At 33.5% G+C, this 26183-nt stretch overlaps 1 long non-coding RNA gene and 1 pseudogene across 2 annotated transcripts; both read left to right on the forward strand.

The window, feature by feature from the left end:
• The first annotated feature begins 8528 nt into the window (after positions 1-8528).
• LOC108464218 (uncharacterized) lies at positions 8529-13711 on the forward strand. 2 transcript variants are annotated; one of them, XR_008278966.1, is made up of 8 exons: positions 8529-8807; positions 8918-10490; positions 10596-10667; positions 10783-10814; positions 11186-11227; positions 11708-11814; positions 13042-13284; positions 13451-13711. It is a non-coding gene; the product is annotated as an uncharacterized LOC108464218 (long non-coding RNA). The 2 variants fall into 2 exon arrangements; XR_008278965.1 differs by having other exon boundaries at positions 8918-10667.
• Positions 13712-13776: 65 nt separating this feature from the next.
• The window catches only part of LOC108466366 (uncharacterized), a 33656-nt pseudogene continuing 21249 nt past the window's right edge, over positions 13777-26183 (forward strand).

Raw genomic sequence — 26183 nt, forward strand, 5'->3', positions numbered from 1 at the left:
TATTTCAAACATAGATTTTATGTTAGTCATATGCATCTCTTTCATCAAGTCTGTTTGACTTAATCATAATAATGGGAATATCTCTTGCAGCAGACTATCATTCTTGTTCTCTGTGTCAGTAAGTACTATTTTGAACTGGTTCTTTTTTTCACAAGCTTTTCTCATATTTAGACAGCATTATACTATGGAAGGCTTCTCTGGTGCAACATGTTATTTATTTATTTTTTTTTGCTTATATGTTTGTTAGCTAAAGTTATCTACTTGGATGATGGCTTTCCCCATAAAAGGGAAGATGACGTTTCAAAATAGATGGTAATTCTGGAATTTTTTGGATTATGAAAATGGTGAGATGCCAAATAATGCTTTTGAAGGGTATCACATGCTAAGGAAAAGTTTAGCAATCAACAGTGAATATTTCCTTGTTCTGAGAGATAGGAGTATACTTTTTCTTTTTGATGAATTCATTACATCTATGCAGGGATGTCAAAGCAACAAATTTGAATAGTTTAGGTGCTATTTTTCATTCAATTTACGGAATAGTTTAGCTCAAAATTTCTTATTTAATATTAACAGGACAAATTAGTTTATAATTATTGCTTTTTTATTGGTTTTTTGCTGCATATGCTAACTTTGAACACAAATCATTATATGGCATCATCCCTTTGTGTTTTAAGAATTTGGAGTGCTCTACTTCACTTACTGAGAATTTTCTGAGGGGGAAATCTCCAGATTCTTAGGATGATTGTTGGTTCAAGTTACCTCGAAGAGGGAGGTGTTAAATGTGAAAGTGTGTGGTTGCTCTATTTCTTTCATGTTATTATTCTTTACTTGATGTATCTATTGTTAGTACAAATCTCCGGTGAGAAAAATCTCGAACTCACTAACGGAACTCGAATAGAAGAAGAAATAGGATAAGGCTCCAAAGCGTGTATCAAACCACTACCTTTAAGGTTATATTCACCCCCACCTATCTTCGGTGTGCAAACGAGTTTCAAGCAAATTAACCTCGAGGATACAATGAAGCCAATGACTCTTTGCGTTTTGCACTGACGAGAATAGCACACTACACAGTGAGCAATGTATGACAAGGAACTCAATTTCTATAAAGGATTTCTGCAATAATACTATATAGAATAATCTAATAATATTAGAATATGAAGGAAGGAAAGAAACAATATTATAAATTGTTGGTATGATTTCCAAATGAAATCTCATTCCTATTTATAAGAATTTTTATGTCTCTTCATGGAGACATCTTTTATCAATAGGTGTCTTTCTAAATAATAATGTCTTTAAAATAAACTCATAATTATTCATTTAATTATAACTATTTAAATAATATTATTTAAATAGTTATAATCATTTTCAAAAATTAAATAATATAATCTTTTGATTAATTACACCTATTCATTTATAGTTATTAGAACACTATAAATATTTGAAAATGTTCCAACAATCTCCCCCCATTTTCAAAATATTTTAGATTTTGATATTCTTAGAAATCAATTTGCATAAATGAATGTATCTTACGATTAAACCTCCACTTAGTGAAAACATGTTAAAGTTAATCGAAATTGCATGGTAGACTAAGCTTTGAACCAACTATTTCATTTGATTACCGAACACATCTCACACAATGATTTCAACATTGATCAATGTATAGATCTAGGGACACTATTAAGGCCATGTGTCTGTGTCCTTTTTTCATGAATGCAGTTAAAGCCAAGCCCTTGAGCTCTTAGAAGCGGCCACACTTCCACTCACATAGGTAGATCCCATCAAGAGTGTTCCCATAATTATAACACTCTAACATATTTATGTTATGGGTCTATTAAGAATACATTACTCATCCTTCCCTTATCATTACGGGTACTTAGGACTTTAATCTTAGGATGGATTTAGTTATAGTGTTAACAGTCACATACTAATGATGTACTTTATCTCATTGAACTCAAGACTTGACGTTATACCAAGCGTTGAGTCGAGTTTCAATCATGGGTGACTCTAATTAATAGGCTTGAGTCCCATCCCTTTTTAAGTCCCTTTTATTGCATCTCTAGCAAGAGTTTTGATCAAAAGATCCGCCAAATTTTTATTTGACCTCACATAATTAATAGTGATCACTCCATCAAAGATTAATTGTTAGACAAAACTATCACTTAATCTAGTGTGTCTAAACTTTCCATTATATACTTGGCTATATGCCTTTGTTAGAGTAGCCTCACCATCACAACGGATAGAAATAGGTGAAATTGGCTTAGGCCATAAAGGTATATCATAAAGCAAATTTTTTAACCATTCTACTTCTTTTGATGCAGCGGCTAATGCAATAAATTCTACTACCATGATGGAATCAGTAATACATGTTAATTTCTTAGAACCCCAAGAAATGGTTCCTCCACAAAGAATGAAGATCCATCCACTAGTAGATGCATGATCTTCCAAACTTGTAATCCAACTAGCATCGAATACCTTGCTAAAACTGGAGGATATCAATTATAACACAATCCATAATTAATGTTTTTCTTTAAGTACCTAAGTACTTTATTCAAAGCTTGCCAATGCAAACTACTTAGATTACTTATGTACCTACTCAATTTCCCAACAACATATGCAATATCTGGTCTTGCACAAGTCATTATGTACATAAGACAACCAATTAGACTTGCATATTTCAATTGATCAATTTTCCTACCAGCATTAGATACTAATTTTATTTGAGGATCCATGGGTGTAGATGTTGGTATACAGTTGAACAGATCAAACTTTTTAAGCACTTTTTCAATGTAATGTGATTATGATAAATTTATAGTGTTTTCATCTCGGGTTATTTTAATCCCAAGAATAACATCTGCTATACCCATATCCATCATAGCAAAGTTGTTTGACAAGAATTTCTTTATGTTTTCTATTTGTTCCAAATCCGTGTAAAAAATGAGCATGTCATCTACATATAAGCAAATTATAACACCTTTTCCATTTTCAAATTTGCTATATATGCACTATCGGATTCATTTATTTTATAGCCATTAGCTAAAACAACATTGTCAAACTTTTGGTGCCATTTTTTTGGTGCTTTTTTAAGTCCATATAAAGATTTAACAAGCTTACATACCTTATGCTCTTGTCCTTGAACAACAAAACCTTCCGGTTGTTCTATGTACACTTCCTCTTCCAATTCACCATTTAAAAATGCAGTTTTAATATCCATTTGGTGAACAACCAATTTATATATAGAGGTAAGTGATATTAAGAGTCTAATTGTAGAAATTCTTACTACTAGAGCATAGGTATCAAAGTAATCAATACCTTGTTTTTGTATAAAACCTTTGGCTACCAGCCTTGCTTTAAACTTATCAATGGTTTCATCGACCTTCATTTTCTTTTTGAAGATCCATTTACAACCTATTAGTTTGGAACCCGGTAGAAGATCAACTAATATCCAAGTTTGATTTCCCAGTATTGAATCCATCTCATCATTTATTGCTTCTTTCCAAAAAGCTGACTCTTGAGATTTCATTGCATCTTCAAATGTAATAGGATCAGATTCCGTATTATAACAATAAGGTATCTTATTGCATATACTTTCACCTTTTCCTTTTACAAGAAACATAAAGAAATCTGGTCCAAAATCTTTGATCTTTCTAATCCTCTTACTTCTTCTTAATTCTTGACAAGATTTATCATTATTATCAATTTGTTCCAATGGAATCTCATTCTCATTTGAAGAATGAATCAATTGTTGTGGTTGTAATTGTCTTAATATAGAATTAAATTTATTTTCATTAAAAATACATCTCTTGATTCAATAACAGTATTAATTGAAATTGGATCATTTGGTTCAATTACCATGAACCTATATGCCTTGCTATTATGTGCATATCCTATAAATATGCATTCAATTCCTCTTTCACCTAACCTTTTACATTTAGGTGTTGGAACTTTGACAATAGCTTTAAAACCCTAAACTTTTAAATAATTAAGTTTTGGTTTCCCTTTTTTCCATTGTTCATAGGGGGTTATTTTAGTTTTTTTATTAGGAACTCTATTCAATATATGACAAGCTGTTAGAACAGCTTTTCCCCCAAAAACTTTGTCTAAGACCTAGATATGATAATATTGAATTTATCATTTTAGTCAAGACTCCATTTTTCCTTTCAGCTACACCATTTTTTTGTGGTGTGTAAGGGGCTGAAACTTGATGGACAATCCCAATAGATTCAAAATAACTTGGATTATAACATTCTCCACCTCTATCCGATCTTAAGCACTTGATAAATGATTCACACTAAAGTTCAACTTCAGATTTATAAACTTTAAATTTATCAAGCACTTCATTGTAACACTCCTAACCCACATTCATCCCCAGAACGGGGTTACATGATGTTACCGGAGTTTACAGAATAATTAAAAATAATTATACTATTTGCTCATATTCCAGTCAAGCTGTCTTCTCAAGTCATAGTTACTAAATTATTTATATCTGGAGCTACAGAACTACAAATTAAGATCTGCTAATTTTACCTAAAACTAGACTCACATATATTATTACCATAAAAGTTTTAGAGTTTTTGGATTAGCCAATAAGTATAGTTTATTCTTCAAAGTCAACCCTTTTTCGCTGTCAGACAGTTCCAATCCATCTTTACTAAAGATTAATTATTTCATCATACAAAATTCGAATAATGTTCTTGTTTATTTATTTTGAAAATAGACTCATTAAGTATTTTAAACATATAAATTTAAGCCCCTAATTATTTTTATTCAGTTTATTATGATTTTCCAAAGTCAGAACAGGGGAACCCAAAATCATTCTGACCTTGTCTCACAAAAATTCAAATATCTCATAATATGAAATTATTTTGATTACAACATTTATTCTATGTAAAATTAGGCTCAATAGGATTTAATTTTATATTTTATTCAACCTATAAGTCGATTTTCACAATTTTTTTTGATTTTTTAAAGTTGGACTATTGCTGCTGTCCAAAACTGTTTTAGTGAAAAATGTTGATAATTAAGTTTATATCATCTTCACTTCCTTTAAATTAAACCCTATACATGCCATATAAACCGTAAAATGCACAAAAAAATTTATCGAAGTAATCTGGATAGTGTGCCTGATGTGTTGATCCAATTCACTGATTTCACGTCAATCTGGGCAAATTCGTAAAAGTCATACAAGTTCAGGGACTAATCGGCTATTTTTTCTTTTTTAAGATTCACTTCGGGTTCTTGATCTATAATTATAAAATTATTCATTTATTAGCATTCATTTCAATTTTACTCTACTTCACGGTTTATATCTTTTAATTCCTAAAATTACACTTTTGCTCCAAATTTTATAATTTTTACGATTTAGTCCCTACTCAATTAACCCATCAATTGAGATAATTTTTCTCAATTAACACTTTATTTATTCATTCTAAGATACTAAAAAACCTTTGAAAATCATAATTTCAACACCAAACCTTAATTTACAACTTTTTCACAATTAGGTCCTAAAATCAATTTTTATCAAAATTACTTAATAAAATCATTATATAATAAAATAAGAACTTCAATTCCATAATAATTCACCATAATCATACACCACTTACTCATGGTAACTTTTAAAGTCACCCATAAAATCAAAAACTAATGAATTAGATAGTTGGACGTAATTGTAAAAGTCACAAAAATATAAAAAATTACTAAGAAAAAGTAAAAATTGAACTCACATATGTCAAAATATGAAAAACCAGCAACTTCCAGACCTCCCATGGCATTTTTTCTGAAGAAAAATGATGATATCTCTAAATTTTTTCAATTTTGTCTTTATTTTATATGTTTAATTTGCAAAATTTTCAATTTTGCCCTTGTTTCTCCTTGTCTTTTTGCTGATTTTCTTACCCAAACCGTCCTGCCCATATAATTTGGGTCTAATTTTCTTTTAAATCCCTTCTTATTAGTCATTTATGCTATTTAATTACTTTGCTAAATTTTGCACTATTTTCAATTTAGTTCTTTTTTATTAATTGACTAACCAAACGTTAAAATTTTCTAACGAAACTTTAATACTAACTTAATAACACTCTATAAATATTTATAAAAATATTTATGGCTTAGTTTATGAATCTGAGGTCTCAATACCTCGTTTTCAACCCAATTTTACCTAATTAATTCTTTTAAATCACAAAATTCACTAATTAAAAAAAATACTTCTCTAATCACACTTGACTCATAGGTATTAATTTATTAAATTTGCAACTCACTCGTTGGATTTAGTGATCTCCAAATCACTGTTTTCAACACCACTGAAAATTGGGCTGTTACATTAATCTTTTGAATGCAATAAATATACATAACAATATCTAGAACAACCATCAATAAAAGTAACAAAATATTTCTTTCCACTTAATGTAGGAGTATTATGCATATCACATAAATCACTATGTATCAAATCATGCAATTTTGTTTTTCTTTTAACTTTAGGGAAAGGGTTTCTTGTAATTTTAGTCAACATGCATGTATTGCATTTTTCAATATTTTATTAAAAACATGAATTAAATCTAACTTATACATGTCATTCAATTTTCTATAATTTAAATGACCTAATCTAGAATGCCATAAACAAAAAGATTCAACCATATAAGCAGAAATAGTATTTTTATTCTTATTAATAATATTCAGTTTGAACATACTCTCATACATATACCCTTTCCCTATAAAAAATCCTCCCTTAGATAAAATAAACTTATCCGCCTCAAAAACAAGTTTGAAACCAAACTTATTCAACAGACTTCCAGACAATAAATTCTTTCTAACTTCTGGTATATAATATACATCATTTAAGGTTTAAACCTTTCTAGAAGTGAATTGTAGCTCAATAGACCATTTGCCTTTGATTGCTGCGGTGGAAGAATTTCCCATGTACAAGACATTGTCATTTTCACATTGTATGAACTTTGTGAACATGAACTTTGTGAACATGCTTTTGTCTTTGCACACATGTTTGGTTACTCTGGTATCAATCCACCATGTATTATCATCTTTTGCCATATTAATTTCAGATATCATTGCAACGAAATTTTCGTTATTATTAGCCTTAGAAGATGATTTCTTCTTTAAAATCGACATTCATTCTTAAAATGTTCCGGCTTACCACAATGATAGCATGAGCCCTTTTGTTTCTTTTGAACTTAGGTGCTCTATTAGTCTGTTTGAACTTTCTCTTGAATGGTTTAGTAGTCTGTACTTCCTTTGTAACATGCACTTTGCCATTTTCAGAATTTCGATTCTGATCTTACTTTCGATATTCTTCTTCAATACGAAGATGATTTGCTAAAGGCTCAAGAGATATTTCCTCTTTCTTATGTTTTAGACTTCTTTTAAAGTCTTTCCAAGATGGAGGAAGTTTGTCTATTATGGAGGATACAATAATCATTTCATCCATTTTCATATTATATTGCTTGAATTGATTCAATATCTTTTCAATATCACGTAATTGTTCCATAACAGAACGACCATCAACCATTTGATAATTATTGAAACGACTGACAAGAAATTTCTTACTTGTAACATCTTCGGTCATGTATCTTGTCTCCAATTTGTCCCATAATTCTTTAGTAGTGACCTCGTTTTGGTAGGTGTCGAACAAACCATCAGATAAACCATTCAATATATGGCCCATGCACATGTAATCAGCATTATCCCATTTTTGTCTTTCTCGAGTTGCAACAACAGATTCGTTTTCAGTCTCTTCAGGTTTTGGAGTATCCAAAACATAAGCAATTTTTAAAGTTGATAATAAAAAGTGCATCTTTTTCTGCCATTGTCGAAAATTACCACTATCAAACCGATCAAGTTTGACAAAATTTGAAGTCAACTCCTTCACTTTCATGAGTTGTGGTAGTCATCATGAAATATAACCTTAAAATTGTTAGAACAAATCTCCGGTGAGAAAAATCTCGAACACATGAACGGAACTCGAACAGAAGAAGAAATAGGACAAGGCTCCAAGGTATGTATCAAACCAGTATCTTTAAGGTTATATTCGCTCCCACCTATCTTCGGTGTGCAAAGGAATTTCAAGCAAATTAACCTCGAGGATACAATGAAACCAATGACTATTTGTGTTTTGCATTGACGAAAATAGCCCACTACACACTGAGCAATGTATGATAAGGAACTCAATTTCTATAAAGGATTTCTGCAGTAATACTTTATAGAATAATCTAATAATATTAGAATATAAAGGAAGAAAAGAATTAATATTAGAATTTATTGGTATGATTTCCAAATGAAATCTCATTCCTATTTATAGGAATTTTTATGTCTCTTCATAGAGATATCTTTTATCAATAGGTGTCTTTCGAATAATAATGTTTTTAAAATAAACTCATAATTATTCATTTAATTACAACGATTCAAATAATATTATTTAAATAATTATAATTATTTTTAAAAATTAAATAATATAATCTTTTAATTAATTACATGTATTCATTTATAATTATTTTGACTAAAAATGTTTTGTATCCACCTCTAATTCTTTCAGTTTTTCTACACTCAGATCCTTTTCCAACGCATTTATCATCAAAAGTTGGTGATGATTTGACAACTTTAATTGGGGAAAGGTATGAAATTTCCCTCCAAAGTTATGAAAAAGGTTGCTTTGATATAGTGGCAGGTATAACCCAATTCAAACGAATTATGGTATAAGAGATTTGCAAGCCCAACCATGATAGCCTTTTTTTTGTTTCCTCTCTCACTCTCTCTCTCTCTCTCAAGCTTTAGCAGTGAAGAATCATGCTCTTCTAGTGCAGGTTACTTTTGATTTCATAAATTGCTTTGACAATTCATTGTCATTTTGTAATCTTTAATGAAAAGCTCCTCTTGTGAAACTAAAGCAATCATTTAAAATATTTAATTGCAGTGAGGGGTGAAACGATAAACAGTTCACCTCCAAATCTAATGCCTAGGAAGAGCAGAAGAATAAATAGTCATTTGGTACGACCAGAATGAAGTATGATCTGGACGATGATTTTGCCAAGGAAACACGTTGCAAATACAGAGATAATCTTGGGCAACCATCTGGAAAATATACGAGGACTCCAGTTTTGCACAAGTCAAGAGCAACCAAGCGTGCAAGCTATTGTCTCCAAGGGGAAATAGAACAATCTCAGAAATGGTTGCTTGAGGAAGGATGCAATTCAGTTGATATAGATTTGGGTTTCAGTTCTTCCCATTGCACCTCACAGGCAAACCTTCCATCTGTAGGATCCCGGCTGTGGGCTGAAGATCCTATTGGTGCCTTTCCTGTTCCCGAACTGAATCTTGATGTCAAATCTTGATTTAATACACCTAAGCAGAGTGAATCTATTCACTGTTCGCCTTTTAGCTGTTTCACCTCTGAGAAGTTTGCTTTTTGCCAATCATTGAATCACACTAACTCTTTTGATTCTCCAGTATTCTGGATCAATCAGGCGTGTCCTATCTCCAGATTCAGGAAGACAAGGTGTTCCTTTGGGTTTGTTTGATGCTGGTCAGCATAGAGAGATCGGATTTCTTGATTTATCATCAGTACAAGGACGAATTAATGGAGACGATAAAAGAAAACCAAAATCCCCACCAGCCAACTGCGAACAGTTAGAATTTGAAATGGAAAATTGCCTTGGAAATGATTTATTATTTTCAAAAGGAGCACATAGTAATGGGTGGTTCAAATCCCAATAGCAAGGAGGATTTTCAAGTAAAAGATGGAACTCTAGAAAAAAAGGGAGCCTTGGTGTGGAAACATCATCATCTGTTAAGATCCATGAGAAAGGAGAGAGCCAAGGGTAACTATAACCTACTCAGAATTCATCTTTCCAATTTGCCATCACTTTTTTTCCTTGCCCTCTGTCAAGTAAGATGCTGAGATAAGGCTTTTCATTGCTGCTAGATATGAGTGATGTAGAAATTCCACTTCCTTGTAAAAGCGGGACAGAACAGAATGTATCTCTTCTTTTAATATATATACATATATGCATATTAAAGTTTGAACTGCCATTAGATGTTTGCTTGATGTTCTGGATTCATATATAACGTTTGAATCAGAGCTCAATGCAGGAACAGAAATGAAAGGAATCTAAGCAGGTGGGAAAGCTAGCTATGTTGTTCAATTTGTTTAGCTAGAGAAAGTTGCAAGGAAATGAAAGGAAACATTTGATTATGCCTTGCCTTGTACATTATTATAACTTGAAAAATGTCTGACTAGAATAAATACTAATAGAGTTGGAGATTGGGTAACAGGGAATAACAGGGAATGCTGATTCTCTCTAATCGTTACACTTTTAAGTAGCAGAAAATGGTTAAGAGGCAACACTTTGTTTTGTTAACTGCCTAGAATTCAACTACGCTCTTTTGCAATTGCTATTGCTAATCCCAGCAAGTACTCCATCTGTCAATTAAAGGAAAAAACTTTAGGAATTTGGAGAGAAGTCAATCGTCTCAGCCCCGCCATCGTCGTACCTTTCTTCTTCCTCCAATCAATAACTATTTTTACTTTTTGGGGTTAATTTTTAACGCTTCAAATCAAATATTAAAAAGGTTTTTTTTTCTTCGTTATTTAGCGAAGAAGAAAAAGAAAAGAATGGGAGGTCCTTCAAGGCAGTGTCAAGTTTGCAACCAAGCTTAATCCAAGTGTAAGTGCCCCTCTTGTCTTATTCCTTAGTAAGTTCTTCAGCTCCCTTCCATTCTTTTGCTGTTTTTATTTCTGGGTTTTTAATTTGTTTATTTCTCCTTTTCTTTTTTTTTCAGCTGTTCTCTAGCACGTTTCAAGACGCACAAAGGTATAACACCCAACAATTCTTTTCTTTTCTCTCCCCCCTAATTATTCTATTTTTATCTTTATTTCTTAATTTATGTTGATAAATATTCGAATTTTGCTTAATCTTATTGCTTTTGATCATTGGGATTTTGTTGGCTTAATGTTTTCTCATCGACTTATGTTCTAAACTTCTAATAGTGGAGTTGAATACGTGTTGGCTAAAAGAACTGAACCAATGGTGAATTGTCTCAAGTTTTTGTTGAAAAGATTAAAAGGAAATTTGGGTTTATTGTCCTTTTTGACCCAGTTGCACTTTGTAGTTAAATTCATAAGGTTACATTGTTTTTGTGAAACTAGAAATGGGGAACTAATGTGCTTTAACGAATGATGCAGAAACTCCCTGCATGAAGCCGGAATCCGTAAATGAAAAATCCGGTGAGAACTTTCCCTCGACTGTATGTTTCTTAATCAACTCCATATTTTTTCCTAATCAAGCATGCTTGTGTTTTTAATACATTTGATGTTCTAATGGTATCTTTTTATAGATTGGTACATGTTGAGAGGTAATAATATTTTTTTTTTCACACTAAGGTTGTGGCCTTGGGGTTGATTTTCTTGTGTAGATGGTGCCATAAACCCTTATGAAGTGATAAATTTGGAATTCTGTTTTTGTTTCAGTAATATCAGCAGTATCGACACTGCTTTTCTGGTTTGTTCAGTAATCCATACTGAGGTTTATGTCATTGGAAACCCACTGCAAATTTAACCAATGTGTATTTCCACTCAAGTTCAGGTCAACAGAAAATAACAGAGCTAAAGGGGTTTTACCTATGATTTCTATCTGAAGTTGGCCTTTGCTCTGTGGTTCCAGAATGGCCAAATTTAAAAACTAATGCAAGTTTGTGAATAATGCAGGAACTCACAGTGTGGATTGAGGGTCCAGCAATAGTGCTGTAACAACTAGGTTAAAGCGACAATGCAGTGACCCCCAATGTCAAGCCAGAATCACCTAGGAAGATCCAGTAAGTACTCTGTTTATTAACTGAAAGTTTTCTGGCGATCTAAAAATTCAAAAGATGTGTTTGATGTTTATCTTTAGATATATGCTTATTTGAAGTTTTTCAGAAGATTTGATAGGAAAGTTTCATTTTCCTAGTGAATAGTCTGCTTCAGCATTTGAATCTTATTCATGTTTCCTTTTCATATGTGCTTATATTAGGAGCTTCAACATCTAGTAACATTTTTTTAAGAACCTTCATAAACGCTTTTAACAGCTACCATTTCTTTTAAAAACAAATGCTTTTGGTTATATCTAACCAAGTGAGGGCCTTTATGATTTTAAAGCCTGGGCAAAGAAACATGTTTTACATTTGCATGCTTGATGTGTTGCTTCACGATGAGTTTTGTGGAGATAATCACTACTCAGAACATAGTTTCATGAAATGTCATTCTCATATTTGTTGTCATCATGGTGTGTTAATATCAACAACTTATGGAAAGGAAATTAGAAGTTGATGACCCAAGTGAAGTGCTACAAATTATGCAGATGCAGGCTATTGGTATATATTTTTAAATCTAATCGTAGCTTGGTTATCTTTAGTAAAAACCTCCTTAAAGTGAGGGGAAGTACGCCACTTGAGCAAATTTTTGAAAAAGAATCGACTCATTATAATATATGCACTGGCATCTCGTTGATATTGGCCAACCCAATCAAGATATCCAAGTGCAATAAAATGCAAAATGTATGAAGGAAAGCTTTGTCATAATATCTATAATTAATCTTTTGCTTTTGATAAGAATTCAATGTATCCCTGGGAGAAATACTGAAATCTCATACAGATATCTTAGAGCTCAATATATCGATGATGGTTATAGATGATTCAAAGGTTGTAATGCGTTAAAAGGATATCCGAGGGTATTGTGATGGACTTGTGGTAGAATATTTTTTGCATTTTATAGGTGGCCGATTGCATTGCTTTTAGCTGGATTTGGTCTGCATGAAGTTTTATGTCAGGTCCCAAAGCATTTTTCCATAAATTGATTCCCAGGGGCTCATTGTACACCAGATTGAGTGGTATGGTAGAAGCTTAAATGCCTTCCAGCTTAAGATAACTAGCTTGTATGATCAAAATTTTTTCATTATCTATATGATGTTAGAGCCAGAGAACCTTTAGACAAACTGTCTTGATGCTGAATCTGGTTAATTCGCTTCACACTACTATTTATATCTACAATTTTCTCTCATGCAGCTTCTTCCAATGAAGTCCGTGAAGCCTTGAAGGATGAACACCTTCAAAAACTTATCTCTGATATTGATAACTCCCCAGATGCATTGAATGTCAATGATGTTATTCCCACTTGAAAAACAAGACCTGAGACTTATTTTCCTTTTTGCTGGTGTTGTTTGTGTGCGTACTAAATCGTGTTTTTACCTTTTGTTAGGAACTTGACAAAGCTATTGGACTAGATGTTTTCGCATTTTTAGTGATAAGGTATCTTATCATCTTCAACCAGTTCCGTCTTCTATTTCTACTTTAACAATATTCATATTTTCTTCTTCGCCTGTTGGCCGTTGGGCTTCTGTATAATTACACTTGTTGCTAATCAGAACTTGGTAATGCCTGAAGTTTAACTGTCTATTTTTTTCTCTATCATCAGATTTTATCCGCGATCAATCAATGACCACATATCATAAGTCCTCTGAAGTTCTTTCTTCGAATACATCGATGCCAATATATTTATGTCCAAGTTTTGCTGCGAGCTCAGATGAGAAGTCATCCCACTGTCTCTGAGCCTGGTCAGTGGTCGATGTTTCTGTAAGTATAGTATTTTGGTTAATCGTTATTCATATTATTCTTGTGTTGTATTAGTTTTCATCTCGACGAAAATGTCTGATGGCCTTCATGTCATTTCTTTTTACAGTAGATCCCTACAATTTCCTTATCCCTTTCAACCCACTGTTAAATTTTTTGTTCTTCCTACGAATGGTAGTATTATCACTAACACTCAAGTTTTACGAGATATGATCTTTCAAATATAAGTAAAAATTTATTGTTCCAAATCCGGCCATTGATTAAAATAGAGCTTAAATCCTTGAAGGAGGATCTATTATTGTCATAATTAGTAAACACTAAAACCCCAACCCAATTTGCACTGATTTTTTAAAAGAAAGAACAAGAAAAATTATATATGATTACAGAATGTCAATCATGTAAATTTATAATTTCTGTTAAATATTGTAATAGTTTAATTTTACTTTTCATTCTTATGAGCATAAGATTAAGAATATTAATTCAATAATTAATGTTAATATGTATTTGATTGGTTGGAAAGGTAAATAGATAAAATTAAGCTAATAATGATTTATGAACTATTAACCAAATGTATCACTAAATTTGTTATATCAAATTATAAATTTTTAAAAGGTAAAAATTAAGAGGGACTAAATATAAATTTACCCTATTTAAAAGATGTATGGTTTGTAAAGAAGTTTAAAAAATTCAAGAGGGGAACAATAGAAAATGTTCATTTTTTAGATTAGGATGCTAAAAATTGGGGAAGAATTTGGAAGTTTAGGGGGCCCAAACATGTAAGTATTCCAATTTTGAATAGGATACCACTAGCTAGAGAGCTTCAAAATTTTAGGGGCTAGTCCCCTGTGAACCCCTCTGGCTCAATGGTTTTTGGGTGTGGGCTGGATCGACTCGATTTAATATTAAGGTAAAATTATTTTAAAATTTTAAATAAGCACTTGATTTTAATATTATAACATAACTGAAAAGAAAAATCTATACTCTGCAATGTCCCAGCTAATATATTAAAAAAAAAAAAATCTTATACACTACTACATTTTGATTAAACTAAATATATGTTGAATTGAGCTTATCTAGAAGATGTTTGTGCTCTTATTGCTGACAGTGTGGACTAGATGCCAATGCAACTGAAAGGGTGCTTCTTCGATCTTTCAAGCCTTCTCTATACACAAATATCGACTGCAATGCTCTATCCGCTGCTGTCATTTGTAGACAGATCTCTATTGTTAGATCACTTTTCCAGGTAAGCATCTCAGAACATAGTCGATCATGATCCGTAGCTTCCCTTCATTGGAGTACTAGAATTTTTTTGAATTTGCACTCTTTGTTGCTTGGGATTTAAAGTGCTATATATGTATAAGCTTCTGAATCAAGTTGTTGCTTGTTTACTTATCTGCAGAGTGTTCTTAAATGGTATTTCTAACTTTTTCAAAACTGATGATCAGGCTGGCATCAAGATGGACTTAAAGGTGAGAGTTGGAGCTTGGTCTTGGGATATTGATACAGGCGAAGAAACTAGGGTCAGTGCCGGACTAGCTGAAGCTTATTCCATCACATGGTGCGCTGTCGAGTATTTTGAAGTCAGTGGTTCCATCTTGCGGTTGCTGCTTCGACACATCTCCCCAAACAACCTTCACTATGGCAGGACCCTCATCCACCATGCCATCTTATGTAACAATGTATCAGTTGTTGAAGTGCTTCTGAATTGCCGTGCCGATATAGAATTTCCAGTTAAAACAACTCCCAAAACAGCATTACCCCTATACATTTGTCTGCGAAACTAGGATTTGTTGAAGTTCTTCAATGCTTGATTGTAGCTGGTTGTGATATCGATTCTCGAACAGCTTTTGGAGATTCCGTGCTATGATTTGTGCTAGATACAAACATGGGGATTGCCTTAAAGTACTGGCCTCAGCTGGGGCTGACTTTGGATTGGTAAACTCTGCTGGCCAAAGTGCAAGCTCCATTGCAGGGTTAACCAAATGGAATCATGGCTTCCAACAAGCAGTTCAAGATGTGATTCTAGCAGGGAAGACACCTCAATCAAGCAACCCCTCTGTATTTTCTCCTTTGATGTTCACTGCCGGTGGAAATGAGATTGAAGCTTTGAAGAAACTCCTTGAAAGGGAAGATGTTGATCTTTATGAACAAGATGACGATGGAAATTCAGCTCTGATGATTGCTGCATCAGGAGGCCATTTGGAAGCCTTTGAGTTGCTTCTTCGTGCTGGTGCTAATATAAAGTTGTCTAACAAATACGGTGATTGTTGGAATATGTATATATTTTAAATTTATTTAGGTAGATAAATCTTATTTAGGTAGATAAGTTTTATTCATATTCTAGGAATATTTTATTTTATCTTTTAGTAGTTTATTAGAATAAGGAACTATTTTTTTATATTTTAGTAGTTTATTAGAATAAGGGAACTATTTTTCCAATTAGGATTAGGACTCTTTTCTCTATTTAAGTTCCATTATTCAGTTAATAGTAAAGAATAGTTTTATTAAAAGCTCTCTTGAAAACTTTCATGGCATCTGAGCTAGGTTAAAATCTCTAGTAACATCATGGTTAAAACAGCCTTCACTAGAGATAAGAAAAAACCTTGGTACGATCACTGCAAAAAATATTGGCACACTCGAGAAATGTGTTGGAAGCTCCATGGGAAACCGACAAATGGAAGGAAAAAGAGTGGCAATGGTCGTGGTTCATAATCAGGGGATAGCAGAGCTTTCTAAACAACTAATGGAAATTATAAGGGCTTTCCAAACTAGCCAGGTACCACGTTATCTTTGGGGCAAAGCCTTATTAACAGCTACATATCTTATTAATAGAATGCCCAGTAAAACTCTAAACTATAGAACTCCTTTTCGTCTCTTTAAAGATAATTTTCCTAACTCTAAATTGATCACAGATTTATCCCTCCGAGTTTTTGGGTGTAGTGTTTTTGTTCATATTGACAACCAAGGTAAACTAGATCCTAGAGCAAAAAAAATGTCTTTGTTGGTTATGCTTCTAATAAAAAGGGTTACAAATGTTATGATCCAATTGATAGGAAGATTATTGTTACCATGGATGTTACAGTTGTTGAAACACAATCTTATTTTGATTCTAATCTTCAGGGAGGGAATTATACTAAGGAAGATTCTATAATTGATCAAGAAAAGATTAGGAATATACAACATAGGGATTCTAATAATGGGGAAGGCGAATTTATAATTAACACAGAAATTAATAATGTTAATGTTAATGAAAAGGATGATGAAGGTGTAGAGTCTAATCATGAGAATAAAAAACAAACAAAGGAGTTAATTGTTTACTCAAGAAGAAATCGAAATCAAGAAAGTGGAATCCACCAGATTCATCACCAAGAATCTAACCGCAAGATCCTATCAAAAGTCCAGGTAAAACTCATAATCTAGTCAATGAATTTTCTAATTTAGATATTCCAATTGCCAAAAGAAAAGGTGTTAGAAATATTGTCAAATATCCCATGTCTAACTTTGTCTCCTATAAAGCCTTGTATTCGACATTCTCAACCTTTGTTTCGTGTCTTGATACTGTACAAATACCCAAAAATATGAAAGATGCTTTACAGATTCCTGAGTGGAAGGAGGCTATTTTAGAGGAGATGCGCGCTCTTGAAAAAATAGGTACATGGGAAACAATGGAATTACCTGTAGGGAAAAAAACAGTGGGCTGTAAATGGGTGTTCACAACCAAATTCAAACCAGATGGATTTTTAGATAGATACAAAGCCCGGTTGGTGGCTAAAGGGTACACTCAAACATACAGGATAGATTATCTTGAAACGTTTGCTCCAGTGGCCAAATTAAATTCCGTTAGAGTTCTTTTATCAAGTGCTGTTAATCTTGATTGGTCTTTACAGCAATTAGATAAGAAGAATGCTTTCCTAAATGGAAAACTTGAAGAAGAATTTTACATGGATCCTCCTCCAGGTTTTTAAGAAAAATTTGGAACTCGAGTATGTAAACTCATGAAATCTTTGTATGGTTTGAAGCGGTCTCCTCGAGCTTGGTTTGAATGATTCACTCAAGTTGTTAAAAAACAAGGTTATTCACAAGGGCAAGTTGATCACACAATGTTTTATCGACATTCACAAAAAGGTAGAATAGCAGTTATTATAGTTTATGTCGATGATATCATTTTTACAGAAGATGATGTGAATGAAATAAGGCGTCTCAAGGAGCATCTAGCATTGGAGTTTGAGATTAAAGACTTGGGTCCTTTGAAATACTTTCTTGGAATAGAAGTTGCTCGATCAAAGAAAGGTCTTGTGGTCTCTCAGAAAAAAATATGTGATTGATCTTTTAAAAGAGGCTGGGATGAGTGGTTGCCGCCCAGCTGACACACCAATTGATCCAAATGTAAAATTCTGGAATAAAGAAGGTCGATTAGTTGATAAAGGGCAGTACCAAAGATTAGTTGGTAAGTTAATTTACTTATCACATACAAGGCCAGACATAGCTTTTGCAGTGAGCTTAATGAGTCAATTTATGCACTCCCCAATGGAGGAACATGAAGAAGCAGTGTTTCAAATTCTAAGATACTTGAAGAGTTCACCGGGAAAGGGCTTATTCTTCAAGAAATTCGAACAAAGAAGAATTGAAGCTTATACAGATGCAGATTGGGCAGACTCAATAACAGATAGAAGATCTATATCAGGGTACTATACATTTGTTTGGGGAAACCTTGTGACTTGGCGAAGCAAAAAACAAAGTGTTGTAACAAGAAGTAGTGCAGAGGCTGAGTTTAGATCAATGGCTCAAGGAATTTGTGAAATGATGTGGCTAAAAAGAATTATGGAAGAGCTGAGGAAACCAATAACTTCACCAATGAAGTTGTACTGTGATAGCAAAGCTGCCATTAGTATTGCTCACAACCCAGTCTAACATGACAGGACTAAACATGTTGAGATTGATAGACACTTTATCAAGGAGAAGATTGAAGAAGGCCAAGTGTGTATGCCGTTTGTTCCTTCAAAACAACAGATTGCTGACATACTCACCAAAGGACTCTCTAAGACAAACTTTGAGTTTCTTGTAAGCAAGTTGGGTATGATTGATATATATGCACCAACTTGAAGGAGGGTGTTGAAATATGTATATATTTTAAATTTATTTAGGTAGATAAATCTTATTTAAGTAGATAAGTTTTATTCATATTCTAGGAACATTTTTATTTTATCTTTTAATAGTTTATTAGAATAATGGAACTATTTTCTTTTATATTTTAGTAGTTTATTAGAATAAGGAACTATTTTCCCAATTAGGATTAGGACTCTTTTCTCTATTTAAGTTCAATTCTTCAGTTAATAATAAAGAATAGTTTTATTAAAAGCTCTCTTGGAAACTTTCAGTGATACCTCCATAAACTTATTGGAGTTAAATCAGAAGGGCGATGTATTTGACCAACTAATGCTGGAGTATGCACATGAAGACGCAAATGGTCCCATTGGGTTTTATGCTCTACACCGTGCGGTAAAACGCCGCGACTTGAATTTAGTTCACATATTAACTAGTAGAGGCTACGATGTTAATGCATTTGATGCTGATGGATACACCACCCTAACGCTAGCGGCAAGAGGAGGTTATGGTAGAGTTTGTGAGCTTCTAATCTCTTGTGGTGCAAAATGCGACATCAAAAATGCAAGGCACGAAACAACTCTATTGCTTGCTGTTGAAACCTTTTTAAAGGGGGAATTTGAAAATGGGAGTCGCCACCAACCTTTTTAGGTGTGATTGGATCACCTTATGAAACATTTTGGTCTACGAAAATGTGAGAGAACAGGTTCGGGAGTCGATTACGTACAAGGAAGGATTAGCACCCTCGCAACGCCTAAAATTGGTACCAAATTGAATAGTTTTTTGTCTTATCGTTAAAAAGTTTGAAAGAATTTAAAAATACGATCCCTTTTTAAAACCAGAATAATTTGAGTTGAAAATCGAGATTCCTTTACTCCAAAAGAATACAAACATCATATCCAGCATGATTGGACACGATATTCTTAAACTTTCGTAAGTGAAATCATCTCGTGATTTACAAAATCTATTTAGAAGGATACTTTAGACATTTAGACAAACGAGAAATCGCAACCCAGCATGTTAGGGCACTACTTCCCGAATTCCTAAATACAAAAAAGCATTGCCTCATTTTTAAAAATCTTTTGGATTAAATGAAATATAAATTTTTAAACAATGATGCAATTAACATATTACAAGATTTCAATACTAAATAATATAAACTTCATGATACATACTTTAACATTTCATGCAAATATAATATAGAAAATGATAAATAACGACATTAATTTCATAATATACATTAACATTTCATGTAGATATAATCATAAATAACATAAATAACATAAATATACATACATTAACATTTCATGTAAATACAACATAGAAAATAATGAATATAACAATATAAATTACATAATATATATACAATAATATTTCATGCAAATATAACTTAGAATAACAACATATATAATCAATTTTCATGCAAATATATAAAAACAATAAATAACATAAAAATAACAAATAATTTATGAGATAAAATTAACTTACTAAAATAATACTAAATAAATACAAAAAATACAAAAAATAAATAAACAAATTATGAACATATAAAAATAATAATAAAAAAGATAAAAACTAAATACAATTAAAAAATGGGGTATTAAAAAATAAAATATTTAAAACAACATAATAATAATAAAGGAGAATTTTTTAAAATGGTTAATATATATAAAATATACTATATGATATAATAACTTAACATATATTTATAAAAATAATAATATGTTAAATAGGAACAAAATTTTGTAGTAAATTTAGAATATTACATACTAAATATTTAATAATGATGTATAAAATGTAATATTTAATAATAATTTAAAAATTTTAAAATTATACATAATATAATAAATAATATAGTAAATAATACATAAAAAATAATAAAATAAATATTTTTTTACATATAAATAAGGTTTAAAGTAAAATAAATAATATACCAAATATTTAAAATAAATAAATTATAATATATATATAAGAAGGATTAAAATTGAATTTAAATAAAACGCTAGGTTAATTTTAAAATAATAATATGAATTTTGGATCCAGTTGAAACACGCGCTAAAAGCTTAGGAACTCACTAGGCAATTTGACCCTAATCCCAAAACGACATCGTTCCTGACATCGGCCTTATAATAGCAGCTAGGACTAAATTGAAACAAAAATAAGAGGTCAGGGCCAAATTAAAATAAAAATAAAATTTGAATTGAACGAAATTATAAACGCTGAAAATACGGAAGGACCAATTGGGCAATTAGCCCTTTAAACAAAAACACGCGGATCCTTCCCGGGTCACGGGTCAACGCGCGGATCCTTAGCCTTGAAACGACACCATTTTGGTCACTAAATGGTTATCCTACAACGACGTCGTATGGGTCGTTTATAAATATAAAAAAAACCTAAAAATTCATTTTAGCCCTGGTTATAAAAAAAACAAAAGAAATCCTCTGAAAAAGGAAAAGAGAAAAAAAAACCTCCGGGCTCCGGCCTCCGTTAAGCCAAGCCCTGGTCATCGGGCACAGGCGCCCATGCGCCGTCATCAACCCCGCCGGATACGGCGGCCGGAAGCTGAAGAGCTTTGATTTTTAGCGCAAATCCGACGGTAAATCTTTTCGTTTTATTTAGTGATATTTGTATGTATAAAAAGAAAAAAAAATGTAAAAACAAATCACCTCCGTTCCTTCGATAAACTACTGGTATTTTATTGTAAATGTGCATAAAAAACCCCTCCATTACATCGTTTCGATTCGGGCTTTTATAGCCACTGAAAATCAACATAAAATATATTAACAATATTTGATTTTATTTCTTGCTATATTTGTACTGTCTCTGCTGTTTCTTTCCTTTTGTAGGCGAGTGAAGATTCGGTGACGAGGGATTGGCACGCCGATTGCGGCCCGAAATGAGGCCTAGTGTCGGGGTGCTTGCGGTGAATAGGGTTTCAGAAAACCCTAGGTCCTCTGATTCTGTTAATGGTTTGGGCCCTTTGGGCCGTGTTTATTTGTTGGGTTAGGAGGTTTAATGGGTGTAACCGGGTATTAGGTTAATGGGTATTTTGGTTTAGGCTAATTGAGCTATAAAATGTAACCGAGTTTTGGATTATTAGGCCTTTAGGCCTGTTTATTGTAAATTGGACATTAACAGAGACACTTTATTTATTTAATTTGGTTTATAAATTTTTGTTTATTTCATTTCACGGGCCCGGGCAAAAACGGGTTCCTACAGCTACCCCTCTTTACTCATTGCCGTGTAACGAAAATAGAGCAAAGACTATAAAAGGACCTATTTTGCCCAGCTTGGCCAAGTCTCGAAATATTGATCCTCATCTTCTTCAAAGGTATTCTGATAGCTTCAAACTGCTTCACTGTAACTCAGCAATGTCAAATCTGCTATCTTCGATCTGCTCCCCGTCTAATACAGAGATGACAAATCTGTCATCTTCGATCTGCTTCGATGTAAACACATAAATGTCAGATCTGCTATCTTCGATCTGCTCCCAGTCTAATACAAAGACGACAAATCTGTCATCTTTGGTCTACTTTAATGTAAACACACGAATGCCAGATCTGCTATCTTTGATCTGCTCCCCGTCTAATACAGAGACTCCAAATCTGTCATCTTCGATCTACTTCGATGTAAACAAACGAATGTCAGATCTGCTATCTTCGGTCTGCTCCCTGTCTAATATAGAGACGCCAAATTTGTCATCTTTGATCTGCTTCGATGTAAACACATGAATGTCAGATCTGCTATCTTCGATCTGCTCCCCGTCTAATACAGAGACGCCAAATCTATCATCTTTGATCTGCTTCGATGTAAACACATGAATGTCAGATCTACTATCTTCGATCTGCTCCCCGTCTAATACAGAGACGCCAAATTTCATCTTCGATCTGCTTCGATGTAAACACACGAATGTTAGATCTGCTATCTTCGATCTGCTCCCCGTCTAATACAGACGCCAAATCTGTCATCTTTGATCTGCTTTGATGTAAACACATGAATGTCAGATCTGCTATCTTCGATCTGCTCCCCGTCTAATATAGAGATGTCAAATCTGCTATCGGTGATCTACATTGTCCCCTAAAAGACATAACCTGTAGAATGCATATGTGCTCATGCCTAATGATTAGGATGCCATGATCGAAATGAGTCAAATGCTCCTAAATAGACATATTATGATGCAAAATGTTATGAAAATGACTCCTATTTCGGACGTCTTTACTCATTCATCCATCAAAGCTTCATCTTTATTTTTTACTCGAAGTATCAATCGTACTCTGCTCGTATGCTTTGAATCAAATTAGTCCTATTGAATGTTACGACCTGTTAGAGATGATCTTCTCCTAGGATTGAATCGTTTGAATTGTCCAATCATCCTTTGGACTGAAGAAGAAATTTTCTCGAGTACCTCCGACCTTCACTCATGAGAATTCTTCAAACAATTGTTCTGTTTTAGTTTCTCGTATTATCTAGATATTTCCAGAGTAATATGCAAAACTTCATTTGTAAAAATATTTAGTTCATCAATCATTATTTCAATGCAACACACTTTATGAATAATGGAAGACGAATAATTTGATCTTGAGAATAGTTAGATAAATCATAAAAAATACAAAAGGAAATTAATCTGAAAATATATCTTTGAGAAGAAAAAGAATCCAAAGATAGTAACCAGGACAAAAATTAGATGCCCTACATATCACAGCTTGGGCTTCTGTATACCAACTCCCTGAACACTGTTTTGAGTTTAACATGTGTTTAGAAGATCCAAAGTAATTTGTTGATGCCCCAGCATGTAACACACTCCCCTTCTTGTTGAATCCGGTTAGCAAGATCACTGCATGCTTTTCAAAATTTGAGCTGCCCTTTCGGGTTTTCAACTCAAAACCCCTTTGGTCTCAAGGCACCCTTTGTGGGTTTTCACCTTGACCTCTCCATTTTTTTTAGAAGTTTCAAAGTTCCCTTTGCAGGTTTTCACCTTGGCTTCCCTTCTCTTTAGACAAAGTACTTCTTGACTGAGTTTGAATTCACTGGATTGGGTAAGCTTTTCCCATCCATTTCTGTCAAAATCAGTGCACCACCAGAGAAAGCCTTCTTCACAACATACGGCCCTTCCCAATTCGGCATCCATTTTCCTCTGAAATCCTTCTGTGTGGGAATAATCTTTTTCAGTACAAGATCCCCCTCTTGAAATTTTCTTGGATGAACTTTCTTATCATAAGCTCGCATCATTCGCTTCTGATACATCTGACCATGAAGAATAGCCCTTAGCCTCTTTTCTTCAATCAAGTTCAATTGATCATACCGCGATTGAATCCATTTTGCTTCATCCAGCTTTATCTTTGACAAAATTCGAAGAGAAGGTATTTCCACTTCAATGGGTAACATTGCCTCCATCCCATAAACCAACGAGAAAGGAGTTGCCCTAGTAGAGGTTCTGACGGACGTTCGATAGGCAAAGAGTGCAAATGGTAATTTCTCATGCCAATCTCTGTAGGTCTCAGTCATTTTCCCCACTATCTTCTTGATATTTTTGTTGGCAGCTTCCACTGCCCCATTCATTTTTGGGCGATATGGAGATGAATTTTGATGTTTGATCTTGAATTGGCTACATACTTTTGCAATCATACTGTTATTCAAGTTTAATGCATTGTCCGATATGATCCTCTCAGGCATTCCATATCGACAAATAATCTCCTTTTTCAAGAATCGACTTACTGTCGACTTGGTAACACTAGCATATGAAGCTGCCTCTACCCATTTCGTGAAGTAGTCAATGACCACGAAAATGAAACGATGCCCATTCGAAGATTTTGGTGATATTGGCCCAATGACATCCATGCCCCATATGGAAAAGGGCCATGGAGAAGTCATAACATGCAAAGGTGAAGGTGGTACATGAATCTTGTCCCTATATATCTAGCATTTATGACACTTCTTGGCATAGCTGATACAATCTCCTTCCATATTTGACCAATAGTATCCAAACCTTATGATTTTCCTTGCCATTGTAAAGCCATTAGCATGTGTCCCACAAACACCTTTATGTACTTCTTCCAAGATTTGCCTGGCTTCCACAATGTCGACACATCTCAAAAGTACCTGATCCTTCCTTATTTTATAAAGGATGTGCCCATCTAGTACATATTCGCAGGCTAACCTCCTCAAGGTTCTTTTTTCATTCTCAGTTGCCTGCTCAGGATATTCACGATTTCTCACATACCGTAATATATCTTGATACCAAGGATGGTCATCCTTTTCCTCTTCTTCGATGTTACAACAATGAGCTGGAACATCAGAAATACTCATCTGAATTGGTCTCACATCCTCTTTTTTATTTGTTTTAATCATGGAAGAAGTGTTGCTAAAGCATCTGCCATCTGGTTTTCATCTCGTGGGAGATAATTAAAGGTGATGTTATCAAACCCCTCAAGTAACTCGAAAACTACCTTTCGATAATTAATCAATTTGGGGTCCCTTGTCTCCTATTCACCCTTAAGCTGGTTCCAGGGTTCTAATTTTTCGCTCTTTGGCCGCTCGAATCCCCATGATGCATGCTTCATACTCGGCCATATTGTTCATGCAGTCAAAATCCAATTTACATGTAAATGGATAATGATCACCATTTGGGGATACCAAGACTGCCTCAATTTCATTTCCTACCGCATTGGATGCGCCGTCAAAGTTCAACTTCCATGGATATTCTTCAGTAGTTGCCACATACATCAACTCCTCATTAGGGAAATCAAAGCTCAATGGCTCATAATCTTCTAAAGCTCTGCTAGCCAGAAATTCTGCTATCGCGCTTCCTTTTATAACCTTTTGACTCACATAGACTATATCAAACTCTGAAAGCAGTACTTGCCACCTCGCCATTCTTCCATTTAGGGTTGTTGACTCCATCATGTACTTTAATGGATCAAGTTTCAAAATTAGCCAAGTCGTATGATATAGCATATATTGCCTCAACCTTCGAGTCGTCCAGATCAAAGCACAACAAAACTTCTCAATTGGCGAATATCTCATCTCACACTCAGTGAATTTCTTACTGAGGTAATATATCGCCTTCTATTTTCTTCCTGAGTCGTCATGTTGACCAAGCACACATCCCATAGAATTACTAAACACTGATAAGTACAGAATTAATGGTCTATCTGGACTGGGTGGAGATAACACTGGAGTGTTTAACAAGTATTGCTTGATTTTATCAAAAGCATTCTAGCATTCCTTATCCCAAGTACCTTGGTTGTGTTTTCTAAGGAGGCAAAATATAGGATCACATTTCTCGATTAATTGTGAAATAAACCGAGCGATATAGTTCAACCTTCCAAGAAAACCCCGAACTTCTTTCTGAGTACATGGTGGAGGCAGCTCTCGTATGGCTCTAACCTTGTCTAAGTCAACTTCTATTCCCTTTTTGCTGACTAAAAAGCCCAATAATTTCCCCGACCTAGCTCCGAAGGTGCACTTTGTCGGAT

This window comes from Gossypium arboreum, chromosome 2, assembly GCF_025698485.1.
Source record: "Gossypium arboreum isolate Shixiya-1 chromosome 2, ASM2569848v2, whole genome shotgun sequence".
Taxonomy (NCBI): domain Eukaryota; kingdom Viridiplantae; phylum Streptophyta; class Magnoliopsida; order Malvales; family Malvaceae; genus Gossypium; species Gossypium arboreum.